Genomic DNA, 17,653 nt, shown 5'->3' on the forward strand with positions numbered 1-17,653 from the left:
TGAAAAACCTAGCACTGATAATTTTTGTCAGTGAATTACAAATGAAGGTACCTGTCACTGAATTACAGGTACCTTCATATGTGATTTCAATATAAGTTCAACCCCGTTCCAAGATGATGAACTGTGATAAAGATGCCAAGTCCAAGGATCTAGGCTGAGGGCCTATCAGGTCCTTTGTAGGGACCCCAGATCCACACTCAGACCTCTGTAAAAAGACTGACATCACTCAATGTCAAGTGAGTCAAAACGTTGTCCTGCCCAAGAGACTGCAGTAAACACAATGGTCACCATGCTCCTAATTCGTTTTTATCAGTCAAGTCCCAACGCATCTGCACCCTAGGTCATTTGTCCTGAATTGTACCTTCTTCCCCATAATGATCTTCATTTCTTTGCCTTGGACTTCTAACATCAGAGAGAATGAGCAAGAGGGTAAGGCCTGTGACTTGGATTTGTGAAGAAAGAAATGTGTGGTTTTGGTTTTCTGGGGTTTTTTGTTTTATTTTAAAGGCACAATTATTTGACTGCTTTCTCTATTTGTGTCTTCATCTTGACACTGTTAGTATCTTTTGCCATCATGGGCTTATCAACAATCACATTAACATACTTCCTTTTCTAAAAAAGAACTGGAATGACCTGGGGAGCTTTAAATACTCTATGGGCCCCACCCCTAGAGATTCAGATTTAATTAGCTTGGGATGCGGCATCTTGTTCTGATCACTGACTCTGTCCTTCCACCATGTTTAATCAACTGCTTGGACTACAACCTTCACACAGACTCTACCCTCTCCCTCTCTGTCTTTACTTTTTCTCTTAACCAGCTTAGATTTCTGGCTTATCATTTTAATGGCTCCCTTACTAATGCCAATATCCTAAACTTACTTGCTGCTGCCATCTTTTCAACCCACCTCTCTGACAAAATTTTAGACCTAGACAATTTCACTTCCTCTGTGCCTAGTAAACTGCTGAACACCTCCAGAAAGGACAAAATATTTACAATACTTTTAATAGTGATACCACTGTGAATTCATGATCATCGCTCACAACAGGGCCTTCGGGTAACGACTAGTAATCCTACTAAACTTTACTAATTTACTCCCTTTCGCATTCAGACTTCCTCTGCTCTCCTCAAATATCTGAAATCACCTCCTTTCTTCTCCAGTATGCCCTCCCCCTTCTCCCTCTCACTCTGTTTTCCAAAGTGGATAGAACCCATCAACAGAAACCCCTTCAACCTGCAGTTACCACAGCTCGGGATCCGTACACATCCCTCCTTCTGTCCTCTGAGGATGGAAGAGCAGGGAAGTCTCTCCTCTCCCATTCCTCCAGCTGTGCTCAGGATCCCACCGCTTTTCTCTTCTCAGGAATCCCATATGATTTAATTATCCATCCTCGCTCTATCTTTGATTCACTCCACCCCCATCCTCTCCATGGCTTTTCTCCATCAACCTTTAAACAGGTCTTTCATCTTTAGAAAGCCCTCCCTTAATTCTATTTCCCCCTCTAGTTACTGCTCTACCCTTTCCTTTCCCTTGACAGCCACATGTCTTGAGTTGTTTATATATCCACTGTCTCCCTTTTCTCCCTTCCCACCCACTCCCCACGACACTTCATTCTGGCATCTGCCTCCATCACTTAAAGACCTTCAAGGCATCCATTTTACTAATCCAAAGAAAATATACAAGACCTTTTTAACTTTACCTCCCATCAGCATCTCTACTTACTTTCGCTTTGAATACCAAACAAAAACTAGCCATATCCATCTCATGAATGAATTCCTTAACTCACTTAAACCCCTTTGTAAATGCATGAGAAAATGTAAATGCATTTCTTAAAGGCAAATCATCTAGGATCTTCTGTAAGGACTTAAAGTGCCCAAATTCAGTACCTATACATGTACTTAAACTGACACAAACATATTTCCCTCCAGCTTTCAGAATTCGTCTTTAAATTAAGATTACAGTACAATGTCCCAAAGTCTTATACAAATTCTTGGGCTTAAGCTCAGAAGATATTAATCAAAGTCCAAGTCACTTATTAAACTGCAAGTGGCCATAAAACAGAGTTAATACAATTGGTCAGGCAGAGAAAACCAAGAAATGGCTTGACCTATGAGCTTTTAGGACCCCCTTGAAAAGGTGAGTAAAGTCACTAGGGAAGAGATTAAAATTCAATTCAACTTTGATTTATATCCTTCTTTTAAATCATACAAAGTACAAACATGCTCCTGACAATTTAAGATTGTGAGTGATAACCTACCAAATCGAATACTTCCTGAGTTTGCCCATGAGGATTTTTCAAAAGTTCAAAATGCTATCTTTAGCAATGTGGTTATCATTGATATCCTTCCTTTTTAAATCATGGATGTTTAAGGCAGTTGTTCTTTGAATTACAAAATCCCAAATCCCAGGGAGGTTGTTATAAATATTATATTAATTGGGCATAATATTTTACTACTTATATTCGGCAGCATGTCTTTTTATTGGAAAATTTCTCCTTGCTCTATCAATATTTTAAAATTTAAGATTTAATGAAATTAAGATAATTTCTTTTTTAAAAAATGATCAAGGCTAGTGTTGGGCTGCCTAGTTACCTATTGATGCATAACAAATTAATCAAAACTTAGCAGTTTAAAACACAGTCTAGGGGCTTGGTTCTGACTCACGGTCTTCCCTGAGGTCTCAGTCAGCTGTTGGTGGGGTGGGGCCTCTAGAGTCATTCTGAGACTTGACTGAAGCTGAGAGGTCTACCTCTAAGGTCATTCTCATGGGGATTGTTGTCAAGAGGCTTCAGCTTCACACTGGCTATTGGACTGGGGGCCTGAGTTCCCCATGCCACGCTGGCAGCGGGACTCCCTCGCTTTCTTTCCATGTGGGCCTCTCCACTGGGCAGCTCAAGACATGGCAGTTGGATTTCTCCAGAATGAATGATCTAAAAGACAGAGTAACCAATACAGAAGCCACAGTGCCTTTGAAGGATCTAGTCTCCAAAGTCACACATCTTCACTTCCACTTTACTCTGTTCATTAAAAGCGAGTCACCAAGTCCAACTCTCACTCGAGGGGAGGAACTTAGATTCCATCTGCTGAAGAGCTAAAGGATTTGTGGATACCTCCCATAGTCAAATTTCTTTCTTTTGCCACATATTTGACCCCCTTTATCCTGTGTACCTTCCCCTTCCCCCTCCCTTCTGGTAACCACTAGTCTATTGTCCATGTCCATGAGTCTCTGTTTCTGGACATGTTTTTAAAAGCAGTACACAAGCAGTAGTTAGATGTATGGGAGTCAGACACATTTGGAATTAGGAAGATCTGCATTTGAATCTTGACTGTGCTATTTACCAAATGAGGGTCCTTGCATAGATTATTTAACCTCTCCATGTCATAGTTTCACCAAATGTACAATTAGATGGATCACAGGGGGTTTGTGTGGGATTAAATAATAGAACATGAAAAAAGAACTTGGTATAGCCCCCTGGTCATAATGAGCACTTCCTCAATACTGTCCACACAATGGTAATTAGGGAAGCAACCTATTTATTGAGGGCCCACTAAGTAGACAATACAATCCTTTGCCCTGTAGGAGTTTACAATCTAGCAGTTATGAAAGGAATCTGAACTTAGAGATAGAAAAGCTAAGTGCTTTTTCCCCTGGAAATTTGAGGGTTTACTAAAGAGAGGCAGTCAGAAAGCAGTCTATATGATATAAAGATATATGATGGATTTCAGTATCTTTGCTTGCTTTTTTAAAGAAGAGTGGCTGTTCCTTCAACATAAATTTTCTCAGAAGCACTGCGAGTAGACAAAGCACAGCAGTTTGCAGGGGAGAGGTATGCGGTGCAGCCAGCTCAGCCCTCGCCTCTGGACATCCCAAGGCCCACAAGGGGTCTTGCTGGAGCACAGTTTACAAATGTGCACTAACAGATTATGCCTGTAATCACATATACAAAAGGTCAAAGGCTTAAAACCACGTCAACTTAATATAGCCATTTAAGTAAAGAAAACAGTTTCACGTACATGCTATAAAAGGTCATGGTTTTTCTCCTTTAAAAACATGTGATAGCCTAAAACGTTAGCTTATGAAGGGAACACCTTTTGGTCAATCCCTGCTTATTCCTTCTAAGGAAAAAAAAAATCATTTTTACATGATTGTCTTTGTATCTTCTTACAACTTAGATCTCATTCTGAGCCAATATTTCGTGTTTTACATAGATTGTGTTATTAGATACTAACTCTAGGCTTCCAACAACTTGTAATCAAAGCAAAAATAAACAACAAAGAACCTTAAAGCCTATTCTTTTCTGAATTTAGAATTAGAGGTTACAGGAATTTCAGCATTGGTTAGCCCAGACAGCCATGTTGTTTATTTTCCCAGAGTCGAAGCTCAAATAATTTACAAGAATTTCTCTTTCTGAATTTCATGCCCCAAGTTCCAAGGCAACCAAGGGTAATTTTCATTTGGGTCATTGCGAGTATAAAGATTAGTCAAAGATTTCATTGAATATTCCGTATCCCTCATGTAACACTTCAAAAACAAAAAAACAAACACAAACCGTTAATCATAAAAAGACTGAGAAATGGAGGTTGACTATCCAAACTTAAACACATTATAAAATAGTAAAATATTTGAATTATTATACAACATCAGTGTCTTGCTCTTTAGAGATATTTGTTTCCAAGACGATTATTAGCCTTGTATCAAACTCTACTATGAGTATATGGGCAGGTGACTTTCTGAAGAGCTTTGTGCTCAATGTATTTTGATTTCAAGATAACAAGTTTTACCAATAGTAGATAGGATTTGAAAACAATTCATGGATTCAAGGTTAACACTTAATCCAGCTCACTAAAAATATACCATGCAACCACATCTGTTGCAGTTCAATAATACAGATTTGTCAAAAACTGCATGTCCATCAAAATGGCACCAACGACAGGGGTTGGGCAAGTGGAGAAGAGCAGGAGTTGAGTATAGTAATAAGAGTATAGGCTCCGAAGTCAGAAAACATGTTTTAACCTCAACTGTGTCGTTTACCATCTGTGAATCCCTGGGCTCGTGACCTAGCATCCCTGAGTCTCATTCTCTCATCTGTCTAAGGCACTCAAGGCTACATGACTCACATTTAGCAGGATTAAGTGTGACATGCACAAACAGTGCATGTTGAACAGACTGGGTCATGTCTGGTGTAGGGGGTCCTACTTCATGATGTTTGGGACACATGTCCTAAATCAAACTTCTTCTAAGGCATCACACTGTGGAGGCTCAGCTACACATATGCCTGGCAAATAAAGTTTTGTTCTTATCGTTGCCTTGATATATTCATTTTGTTTTGAGAACACACCATGTCAAATATGATGCTGGATGTCAACATTAGTGTATTTTCACTCATGGAACTTGCTATCTAGTTATAAAGAGTAGTTAGTTAAACATACAAGAGAAGCAAAATAAAAGAGTATACACACAGTAGTTAAAAATTGTGAAATTAAATGCAAAGTGATATAGCCTGGATTGAATCTGGAAACAGAAAAAGGACATTAATGGAAATAACTGAATAAAGGGAAAAATCTGAATAAAGTCTGGAATTTAGTTAACAGTATTGTACAAATGTTTATTTCTTAGTTTTGATGACTATACCATGATTATGGATGTTAACATTAGGGGAGGTTAGGCAAGGGATATACAGGAACTCCACATCTTGGCAAATTTTCTGTACATCTGAAACTAGTTCTAAGTAAAAAGTCTATGTTAAAGAGTCATATTATTATCTAATGCAAGTCTAATGGGAAGGCCCTACCCATTACCCCCTCCCCCCTACGACCTCACGCTGCCTAATTTCTAACTGCCAGCACCTGTGTCTCTGTGCCTGCAGGTTCTCTCCAGCATCTGGAGACCTCTTTGCCCTGCCCAGCATCAGTGCCTAGGAAAAGTTGGTGGGTAAATCTTCAAACTCTTTCCACCTTAGTGAGAAGACTCCAAGACATGTGTTTTTCCTGTGCTCCTCAAATCTTTCTAGAAAGATTACAAATTCCAGCTGCTGATCGCTATGACTTGCTTCATAATGCACTCATTATTGTCTCTTTCCCCTGCCTTATTTCACTTTCCCAAATAAATTTTTACCTGAATCCCTGTCTGCTTCTGGGAGAAATCCAAACCAAGACATTACTCCCAACTATATTTGCTGACAAAGTGAAAAGGCTACTAAATATATTCGTTTAAGGTCATTTATAGGAAGACGATATAGCTGTTCTGAATTATTTTGGGTTCTTAGAAAGAGCTCTTCACTCCATACCATGAAAATAAAAATCACTAAGTTACAAATAAACTGGGAATTGACACATGAAAGCCACACATTTTTGGATGTGTGGAAGGGAAATAAAAGTTTGTTAGAATGCTAACAAAAATGGCCAGTAACTACTAAATCGCGCACATTCTTCCATTCAACTGGAACTTACCAAGGATTTTCTATGGGGTATAAAGTGAATGAAATAGAAAAGGTCCCTACAATTAGGAAGCTTACATTTCTGTCAGTGGAGATGGACAAAAATATTAGATAGTGATAAGTGCCGTGAAGAAAATAAAACAGGATCATACGATAGCATGACATAGTTGGTGGGAGGTTACGGTAATGGGACCAAAACATTCTTGACTTTTGTAGACATTCCTCTAGGTTCTCATATCTTGCAGTACGTAATCATAAGCTGTTCTTTACCAAGGAAGGCCTTTTACCACAATCCCCATCACCCCAACTGGTCAACTTTTGATTGTCCGTTAACTTGCTCAAAGTACCACCCTGTCAAAAAGGGTCTCCCATTGCTAGCAGACAGAAATCTCTCTGACAAACATATATATCCAGGAATGTCTTTTAGTATTGATTTTTAAATCCAAACTTCATAAGTCATCAATAATCATGTGGATATACCTTCCACTTCTGTTGAATGGCAAGTCTAGGCACAATGACAGAGAAGTCACAAGAAACTAATCACTGGGCAGCAGTACTCCTTTGAAGGAGGGAAATTTCAATAATATAAATGAAACTGAGAGTCCTTATGACGTTGATTAAATTTAGCATTAAATCCTAGCTCTAGAAATCATCTCTCTATCTCTGTCTCTACCCCTCAGAGACCTAGCCTTTCCCCCGATACTCAGGAACCTCTGAGGCAGCAGAACATAGAAGCCACAACCTGACTAGTGGTCACAAGATCCAGATAAAGATAACATCTTGACATAAGTTATGTTTCAGGTGGCTACTTTCCCATGAGAAGGGACAGAGGAATGCAGGAGCAGATGTCAGATCTGTCCTAAAGAAACGATTTATTACCCTTACTTCACCTCCAACCAATCAGCTCCCACTATGACTCCAAAAACCCTAACCCAAGGTGTCTTGTGATTTTACCCTACGTCGTAACCTGTAACCTACGCACCATGCCCTAATCATTAGAACATAAGCTCCCCTCCTCAGATGAGCCAATTCGATATTAAACTATTTTTCTTTCTATACTGCGAGCTCCTGCTCGTGCATTTCTTGGGGCCAGTGCACGCAAGCAAATGGACTCTAACATTGGGGTCTTGGTAATATAGACTAAAGAAACACTTGGGACTCACGAAAGCTCTAACTTTGGTTTATTGAGAAAGAAAGAAGCAGGGGGAAGTGGCAGTTGATATCTAAGAGATCTTATATGAGTGAAGGTTTTAAGTTTCCTCTCTCAGAGCCTTTCAAAAGGGACTTCTCTCTTTTTGTGTGTCCCGTATGTGTCAGGCAGTGTTTTGACTCATTTAAACTACAACAGACTCACCATCCCCATTTTGCAGATAAAGCTCAGAGAGTTTAATGAACTTACTGAGAGTCATAAAGGTGGTAAATGGCAGAACTGGATTCAAATCTCATCACACAAGCCAGATTCGTGTGATTCCAAAGCCTACTCCATTCCCCTTCCAGAATGTCAATCTACCTTTAGGTTTTCACAGCCATTGACACCTCAGAGGGCATCCGCCAGCCCAAATTCACAGGCAAATCTCTGTGTTCCCAGTGAAAAGAACTGCTGGTCAAGCATCACCTGTCTCAATTCACAACTTGCTCAGTTAACACAACTAACTGTTACCCTCACATATGAATGACTGAGATAGACAACATGCTAGTCCATGGTTCTAGTCAATGTTTATGGGTAGGAATGCAGTATAGCAAAAAGATCCCTTGAAAGAAAGCTGGAAGAACCGGGTTGTAAATCTTTCACTGTCATAGTGGAGTTTAACCCTAGGGAAGTCTTGTCAATTCTCAGGGACTCCCATTTCCTCACATAAATAAAATGAGGATGTTGGACTCAGTTTTCAATAGGGGGCCACTGCTGTTTGAGGAAGTATAATTTTTCCTCGTGTAGGACTGCTCCTGGCATTACGGAAATTTCACATTCTGACTCTAGGCACTAAAAATCCATAACTCTTTCCAGTCTTTGTAACAACCATATTTCTGAATGTCCCTAGGTGGTGCTTAGCAGAGAGGCTGTACTTGGTTGAGAACCACTGGTGGATGATCTCATGATCTATGAGGCCCTGTGGCTCTCTTGGGCCAAGACTATCAGTATTAGCATGAGGCAGGGAAATGGGAGTGGAGGAAACAGTTCCAGGCCAAGTCTACCATTATAGCATCTATTTAAGGTTATATTCTTGAAAGGAAGCCATATTGTTGGCATCTTTAATAAACCTCTTGGAATACCTTTACAGAAACAAGTTTTAAAATTGAATTTTTTTTGAATTTATATTATGTTCATACAAGAGAAGTATGCAGAGACACCCTGCAACAGTCACCTCCCACCAGGAAGGACTAGGCTCAGGGTGGACAATCCAACAGCCCTGCCTGAGGGATGGACCTATATGCAGCATCCATAATGGGCAATGAAAAGGGTTTCCAGTGGGAAAAATCCCACAGCCTGAAACACCCTTCCTGCTCCTCTGTTACAAGTTAGTCCATTGAGCCCCAGATATGCTTCCTGGTGCCCAGTTCTGAACCCCCTTGCACAAAATGTCTACCTATCAAAAAAATTAACAATATTTCAAGTCCTGGCCTCAGAAGCCACTTTGCCCATAAATCTTCCCCTAAATACTTCAGCACAAACAGATCTTCCTTCTTTCTAAATAAACTTGGCATTTACAGTCTGTAATAGAATTTTTGGTTAAATTGTGTAATTGTCAACTATTCCATAATCACACCATGTATATTATAAGTATTGCCTTCTTAGCTTGAATACGAGGTCCCAAAGTCACTAGTCATATCTTACTTTTATATTCCCCAGAGTGTCTAGCATATTCCCGGGAACACAGTAAGAGCTCAATAAATATGTGTTCTGTCTTTGATTTTTCATAGTGATCCCCAAAATATCATTAGCTTGGCTAAACTTACATCCTGTATGCTAATAAATCTTATTTACTCTCATCTTTTCCCAAGTGGTTTTCAGAGTACTTTTCAGATGACATGATTATTCTCACATACCATATATGGACCATAATAAATAAACAAAAACACTAAACTTCATAGGACAAAAGCAAAGTAATTAAAATTTTGTGCTCCATGAGAGGTATACTAAGAGCTGACAAACTGGATGTCTCCCAAGTCCTACTGAGTCCTACAGAAAAATTCAAAACACATCTCCATATTGTTTCAAGTATTAAAAACTTCTACATTTCCAAGGCCTATACAGGCGCTACCTTGGGAAGCTGATCATCAAGTTTGGGTGCTATCGTTAATCTGAGGAGAATAATACCAAATTTGAATTTATGAGCTTAGGTCCTAGTTATCAACTGATCGTCATATCCACATCCCTTTGCCTCCAACTCTCTACATAATTCATGTCCACATGTTGATTTCTGTCTGTGTTTTATGAGATGCTAAGGTCATCTATAAAATATTTATTGAACATCTATGAAAAGACAAACATCGTTTTCTCAATGTCTTCAGGGGAAACAAGATGCTACACTGACTGCTAATGTGAAAGAAATCATTCCTTTTCATCTTGCTCCCCTTTCTTTATTCTTTCTCACTTTCTCTTGCCCAGGGATTCTGGTATCTTCTGCTACCCCTTGGGAAAGAAGCCATTATAGAACCTCTGTCTTCAGGGCTGTTTACACAATTTATCATTCCCATATGCTTTGCCAGACAATTCTTCTCTTTGCTTTGTCAAATAGAGGTTTTCTGGGATAACAAATAACATAGCTTGAAGGTTTCCAGAAAAGCAGTTTACAGGGTGAATTAGGATCACGTTATCATACTGACCAAGGACAAAGCTGCTCGCCTGACCAATGGCAATCAAACTGGAAGTCTGACCAGATTTCTCATCAGCCATGATCAAACTCAAGTCGAGCTATTTATCACATCACTTAAGCATCTTTTGTCTCTCGAGGACATGTACGACTGTTTTGTAATGGTTATTCTCTATTTTTTAATATGACAATTTAAAGATTAAAAAAGGATGGATATGATGCTTAATATGACAAAATACATTTTAAGTGAGAACAAAATATGAGTTTTTCTTTGGACTCTTAACTTTATCATGTGCCTCATATACACCAAGGGAAGAGAGAGGGATGCTACTTTTAAGGTTTTGAATTATTCACCACTTTGTTTCATTTTATAAACAAATGAGGAAATAATCAAGGAGTTATTATAGCAAATGTCTATCATAGCAGGCTGTCCATCATAGATAAACACATAAAAACACCTATTCAACTTGCAAAACCTTTTGGTACTCTAATACTAAATGAGGGCTTTATCAGGCAGGGTGCTCACTACCACTTGTGCTGAATCTCTGGGAAGTGAGCTTCTTCCCCAGGATATACTTTCACATAGAAACCTGGCCAGCTGGAGATAGATTTGTTTATGTTTATATGAATTTGTAGTTTAAGAAATACAATTAATTGGGATTATAATGATATTATTCTACAGAAAACATATGAAAGTCTACTTAGTAACAAAAGAAGCAAGCCCTAATCAAAGCAGTAAAAACATCTGGAAGTTTTAGGCCTCTGCAGAAGAAATTATCTACTGATTTGGGAATGGAGTATTTGAAGGTAAGTTTAAATGCTAATTAAAAACACACAGCCCAAAAATTTCTGACAAAATCACTGCTTTCTTATGAATCATTACTAAGTAAAATTGGTGCCTGATCTAAAGCTTCATTTGCCTATATTAGAAGGTCGAGAGAAGCACTGAAGAAAGAAGTTGTGACTAAACAATGATACCCTCTGTCATTCTTTTAAGTCTGGTATTCATCATAGAAATATCTTTAGCTCAAAGCAAAAACAACAACAAAACTGCTTCAGAAAAAACTTTCTGTATTAGACCATGATAAGCTGGAATTGTTTCAGAATGGGAACTGGAAGTATAGTCATAATTACATTTTTATCTGTTTTACTTAATCGTTTTAGAAAAAATTAATGGTGAGAGAATAAAATAAGCAAATACTATGTCTTAATGTTTATATCCAAAATTGTTGTATATTGTTAAATGAGTGATATAAAGTATAGCTCAACTGTCCAAAGCATTCCCCATTAATTCAACTAAGACTCTCCTCACAGCTACATTCAAAGGAGTGGAAAAATATAAAAATGAATAAACTTTATTTCCTGTTCCTAAGGAACTCACAGTCCAGCAAGGAAGACAGATATATAAAGGTAGACCATGAAACTAAAATGAAATAGGTATTCTCAGAGAAGTTCAAGCAAAGTACCAAAGGAGCTGAGAAAAGAAATTCAATAATTAAATGGTTCAAATCACAGCGCTGAAAAGATTCCTAAGAAATCATCTTGTTTACTATCTTTTGTTGTTGTCTATTTGTTTCTAACACGAAAGAATGAAGATTAAGTAGTTTGCAGAAATTATAAATTAGAGGCAAGACTTAGAGGGAACCCAGGTTTCCTGACACCTAGTTTACTATTATTGTATACCATGCTATCCTAGCTTGTGGGTTTCTTGCATCAAAGTAGAACTTTGGTTTGGAAATTGCATGTCCAAGCACTTGTCAGTGGGTCTGCTGTAATTTGCAGGAGTGCCGGGGTTGGGGGAGGGTGGGGGAGGGAGGGCGGGCTGGAGTAACAAAATACATTTTTTAACTTAAAAAATGTAATTTATCATTGATTATCTCCTCCCTTCGTATGGGAACAAAATATAGTAAAGGAGCAAATGCAATATGGATGGAGATCATAATGCAAAGGGATGAGTGAGGAATCTCATTGAACACAACACACACACACACACACACACACACACACACACAGGAGTGACAGCATAGACAATGTTATCTAGGACACGAGAATGTCATTGGCTCCTTGTCCTTACTGACATTTTATACATAAAGTAGGGGCTTCCGATAGGCCCAGATGTCAGTCTATATTATAGGTTAGTTTTTTTTTTGCTTTGCCAAGAAAAATAATCATTTCTCTCATACCCAGACTTGCTGAAAACAAAAACAAAAACATTGCTATCATCACTAACCATCAACATTTCTAACAAGAAGACAGAAGAGTCTCAGCTGTGGCAGATTCTGAGCTGGAGGCAGAGGAAACTTATAATTTAGCTGGGAAGCCTCCGACAGACATATAAAAGAGAAATCAATCATACCAGGTGGATTCTAATATGTAGTACAGGCCATAAATGCTACAGAGGTTGTTTGTAAATATCTCAGTCCTGGGTAGTAGGAATTTTCACAGAGGAGAAAAATGAGTCTCAAAGGAGTCAATTTACATGTCCGGTGGTAAAGGTCAGTTTCAAACTACAGAATGGGCCCCAAAGTGCTTGCCTTTGAACCACAGCCTCTCTCGTGTATATATTAGCTTTGCTTCTTTGCTCTAAAAAGGCTGGGCCTTGGTATCTCAGGAGCATCAGAGTCTTTATCAGACTTGGTTCCAGACATACAACGAGAGGCCAGAACCTTTCTTAGTACTGATGCTGTGATATACCTGCTTAAGACCTCCCTGGGGCATGAGCAGGCTATTCACCGCCAGAGGTGGAAGCAGACTGTTGACTCAGTCATGTCCTGTATGTACAACTTAAATCCTAGTTGCCTGAGAAAGCATTTCTGTCTGATGTACTTTCACCTCACTTAGGGCCAGATGGCATATTCTCTGGGATAAAAAAAAAACATTCAATTAAATGCTTGATTGCTAGTACTGATTCATGCTTATGGAAGCAGACACAATGAGGTCCATGAAAAGAACACCTCATAAAGTAGGCTCTACCTATCGATAACATGCAACCTCAATTTGCTTGCCTTCGAAACATTCTACATCTGGTATTTTGGGGGTTGGTATTCCTTGACAGAGAGAAATTAAGTAGCCACTTTCATTGCATGTAGAATGCAACAAACCTACACAGTATTATACTTTCCGTCCAGTTGTAAAAAGTTCAGACATGAAAAAATGTTTGGAAACTATTATCATCATGTTTTGACTATGGATGATTAAAAATCTGAAAAGAATAAGTTATCTTGTTTATAGATTTGAAATTGGAGAGATGACTAAAAAAGCTCATAAATATTAAACTGCCTTAATAGATGCAGAGTCCAGAACTAAGGGTTTCACACCAGTGTTTTCGATAATACACATTAGGAGAAATGGCGCAAATGTGGAATCTAGGGCATAGTGGTGGTCAGGGTAGAGAGGGTGGGACCCCACAGTGAGTGAGGAAAGGCTGCAAGAATAGGCAAAAAAGGAATTTAGGAAGAAGGAGCATAATGTTTGCTTTCAAATACAGTACTTAAAGGGAAAAGGGATTAGATTCATTGTGTGTGGTTCCAGCAACTAAACAGTAGGCCAATGGGTGGAAGAAAATGTTGATTTGGTACAAGGCAGAACTTTCTAAAAACGATCTCTCCCGGAATGGACCGGCCAATGGAGAAGCAAGATTCCCATCTGATTATGTCCAAGAAAAAGCCTATTTACAGGGAGAAATGTTGAAGTAGAAGTTCATGCACCTGACAGAGAGCTAACTAAAGTTAGTTATTATCGCAGTCAACCATTTTATGGGGCACATTATTTACATTATACTGCTCCAGGTTGAAAAAAAGTCACTTGCCAAAAAGACATTCTATTTTGCCTTGTTTATACAATTAGCGGAAGGCTGACTCCTATCTTGTCAAATTTCAATTCTTAACAATTCAAGATTCAAAAAGTGATTAGGTGATTTGAACATATATTATTTAAATCTCTATAGCAAAGATTATAGATTAATTTTTTTAAGAAGGAAGAGGTGATGGTTTGTATCAACACATGTAGACACACTAATTAATAGAAGTTATTTTTTATTATTGACATTTTTAAAAAATTTGTTCTCTAAAAGCAAACCACATCTCCATAATTGTGAAATTTACCAGTGGAATGACAGAGAAGCTTTAGCTCCCAAATAGTAGATTTTAAAAATACAATCCATGCCTTCTTTATTTCTAAGCTCAACAATTTACTGTCCCATATTCTCCCTGTCACTCAGATTTACTTTTACATTAATAATGCTTACCAACAGATAACCAAAAAGGCTCGCCAAGTTGGAGAGCCTTCAAGATTTGTTTTCATGCTGGGGTGCTTTATGCACTTGGCAGAAGCAGGCTGCAACTGGAACTCCATTTATTACATTATGCTATAAACATGTCCTGAGCTAACAAGATACTCAACATGACAATCCCATAGGTTACCAAGCACCATAAACATCTGTTAACACAGGCGCCAGAGATAGCACAGAGGCTTGTATCCATTTTTAAGTGGTTTACAATGTGGAGTCTGCTGTTTAAAAAGTAATAATCAAAAACATAGCCCTAAACTACCTAGAACAAATATTTGCAAGGCAAAGTTATACTTGGTTTGAAAAAAAAAAAAATGCACTCATGTCATCACTTTGTCATTGCATTTATAGACTTTCATTTTACACTTTTGCCCATAAAGTGTTGGCTTTCCATGGCATTCAGGACACCAAAACTGTAATTTCACTGTGATATATTTACTCCAAATAAAAAGCTGAGTGTCGACTCACCAACTTTCCTTAGACCAATGTAAAGCAAAAAGTTTCCAAGAGTGAGAGAAGATGAGGGATGAGACATGCTTACACTACAAATGATGTTTTCCAGTGGTCTCTGGGCTAAAACACATCCTTCTAACTCCATCTAAAGTCCAACTATAAACAACTGGAGACCCCCTTGAAATTTAATCTGGGATAACTGAGCTTTTGCTTTTCTCAAAAGAAAATAGAATCCTAAAACACAGAAAAGATGGAACCAACAACTCTGTTTGCTAAATTATTCTATTTTGTCTTTGCCTAACATTTTAACTTCTGGAAATGTTTCAATACTAGTTACCTCCAAGGTCTATCCCCTGACACACACCCCAGGGAAAAAGACTTCCAGAGAGATCTAGGTGGAAACTAGAGGTGAACACCAGTTGCTTCCGGCACAGAGCTGCCACAATATCTGCGAGGAAAGGTGAGTACCTTCCCAGGCACAGGCACCAGGCAGCCTAAGAGTAAATACCCCAAAGATCATCTAATCTCTGGACTATGGACAGCAGCACCCTGGGAATCTCAGATCTGCAGCTCCAACTTGGGTCCGGGTCTCCAGGATTCTGCATCCAAATATACATATATCTCCTAGAACCCTCGCCCCCTATGCAGGTCTCTTGAGAGAGAGTTCCAGAAACCTCTTCCCTCAGACCTCGGCCCCTCGAAGACAACGGGTTTAGAATTTTAAAGTCCGTGGTGCTTAAATCCCCTGCAGGAACTCTTGCAACTTTCCAACCCTCCGGCCTCCCGTTACCTTTCCCCATCCCTTCAAAGGTCTCCCGGCAGCACAAACAGACGGGCGGCACCTCTCTGGCCTCCTCCCACTCCCCCACACCCCCGCACACCCTACTGGCTCAGGCGCCGACACGCCTCCCCAGGCGCACACACGCGCACACGTACACCCATTCGGCACATGTACCCCGCGCCAGGTCACCGACTCCTGCAGCCCGGCCCCAGCAAGCGTCCCCCTCTGGGTTATATATAACATATTCGCCCCCAAAGAGACTTCCTCACACACCCGCAAGGGGGTGACCGTGCCTGGCACCCCGTGCGCACCGCCGGCGCCCTGTCCCCACACACGCGGCTACCCCACTCACCGCAGCCCTCAAGCCTCCGGCAGTTCTGTCAAAACTTTGAGCCTGGTTGATTTCATAACCATGAATATCTCCAGGGCTGGGAAAGCTCGACTCGCCAGAATTTCCACCCGCCCCAGCACATGGGGACCGGTGGCCCTGACTCTACTGACCCCAGCTCCGCGGGTGCCAGTGCAAGGCTGCAGATGCCACAAACGCCGCAAAGGGCGGTGCGCTTTTGGGAGGAGCGCGCAGTGTAGACGCGCACAGTGCAGCCGGACGAGCTCCCTTCTCCTTCGGTCGCGCCTCCCGGGACCTCTCCCCGCTCAGCTGTCCCTGCTCCCGCCTGGCTGATGATGTCAAACAGAAACACTCACAAAACTTTCACATCAAAACTATCTTCGGAGGAAGCCCCTCCGGGCACCGCAAACCCCGGCGGGAGCAAGCGCCAGCGTAGGATGGTTCTGCTGTCGCCCCCAACTCTCGGCCGTCCCGCACCAACTCCACACACACACACACACACACACACACACACACACACACACACGCACACACGTCCATTGCGTGGATCAGGTTACAACAACCCACTAGCGGAAAACAACTTCGCGAGGAGGGAGAACAGCCAACCCCCGAGTCACCCAGGAAAAACTCTCTGCAAATACATAAGACAGATCCCCATTTTCATAAACAACTGGCGTCCCAGGGTCCACTCCCAGGCGCCCTGGCTCAACAGGAGGAAAATAACCCGACTCCCGGAACCCCCTCTAGTACCTTCGAGCCTCGCCTGCGGGTTGAGAGCGCGGGTTCGCGTCCGCGCTGGGGCCGAGGGTGCGGGGGCCTCCGGCCGGCGCGGCCGCAGCCCGGGGTCCCCGCCGCCGCCCCGGCTCAGCAGCAGCCGCAGCCGCCGCTGCAGCAGCCGCCGCCGCCGCCACCGCCGCCGCCGCTCCCTAGACCGCCTCCTCTTCCCATGGCTGCGCCCAGCTTGGCAGCTCGCGGGCTGTCAGGCTCGGGGAGGAGGAGGGGGCGGGGTGAAACGGGAAGGGAGGATGGGACGCGAGGGGTGGGAAACAGCGGCCGCGGTTCACCAGAGGTCACGCCCGGCCTGGCCCGCCGTCCCCGCGACCCTGGCTGCAGAAGCGAGGGGAAGCCGAAGTTCGGGGCCGCCGGTTCGAGACCCGCCGCGGAGGAGCCGAGCGCCGTCTGGGCCGCGCATTCCGAGGAGCTGGGATGAAGCGTTTCCCGGCGAGGAGTAGGAGTCGATGCGAGTCACTCTCTTCCGAGCTGTGCAGCTCCTCCTAGAGGAAAATATTGGTAGTTGCAGGACACTTCCTTCCTCTCCGCCCACCCCTGTTCCCAAAAAGAAGGCAGGACCTAAAAGAGCCTAAATGCAAGTCAACAAATTTAAACGAACGAACGCTTACAGAAAAGTCAGCTACTCTCAGGAATGAGAAGAAAAACCGGCAAGATAACTTGGAAAGCGTGGTAAGCCAACCAAAACACTGCCTCTCTCGGGACCTGTAACCAATTTCCAAACTCCTGTTCACTGGGGCACTGTG

At 41.4% G+C, this 17,653-nt stretch overlaps 1 protein-coding gene across 1 annotated transcript in view; it reads right to left on the minus strand.

Moving 5' to 3' along the window:
- Positions 1–16,960, minus strand: part of GHR (growth hormone receptor) — a 214,969-nt gene extending 198,009 nt beyond the window's left edge. The window contains exon 1 of the mRNA XM_036226086.1: positions 16,869–16,960. The gene's annotated coding sequence lies outside the window, so the exon portion shown is untranslated. The remainder of the gene's footprint in view (positions 1–16,868) is intronic.
- Positions 16,961–17,653: the final 693 nt, after the last annotated feature.

This window comes from Rousettus aegyptiacus, unplaced genomic scaffold, assembly GCF_014176215.1.
Source record: "Rousettus aegyptiacus isolate mRouAeg1 unplaced genomic scaffold, mRouAeg1.p scaffold_m13_p_8, whole genome shotgun sequence".
NCBI classification, from domain to species: Eukaryota; Metazoa; Chordata; class Mammalia; order Chiroptera; family Pteropodidae; genus Rousettus; species Rousettus aegyptiacus.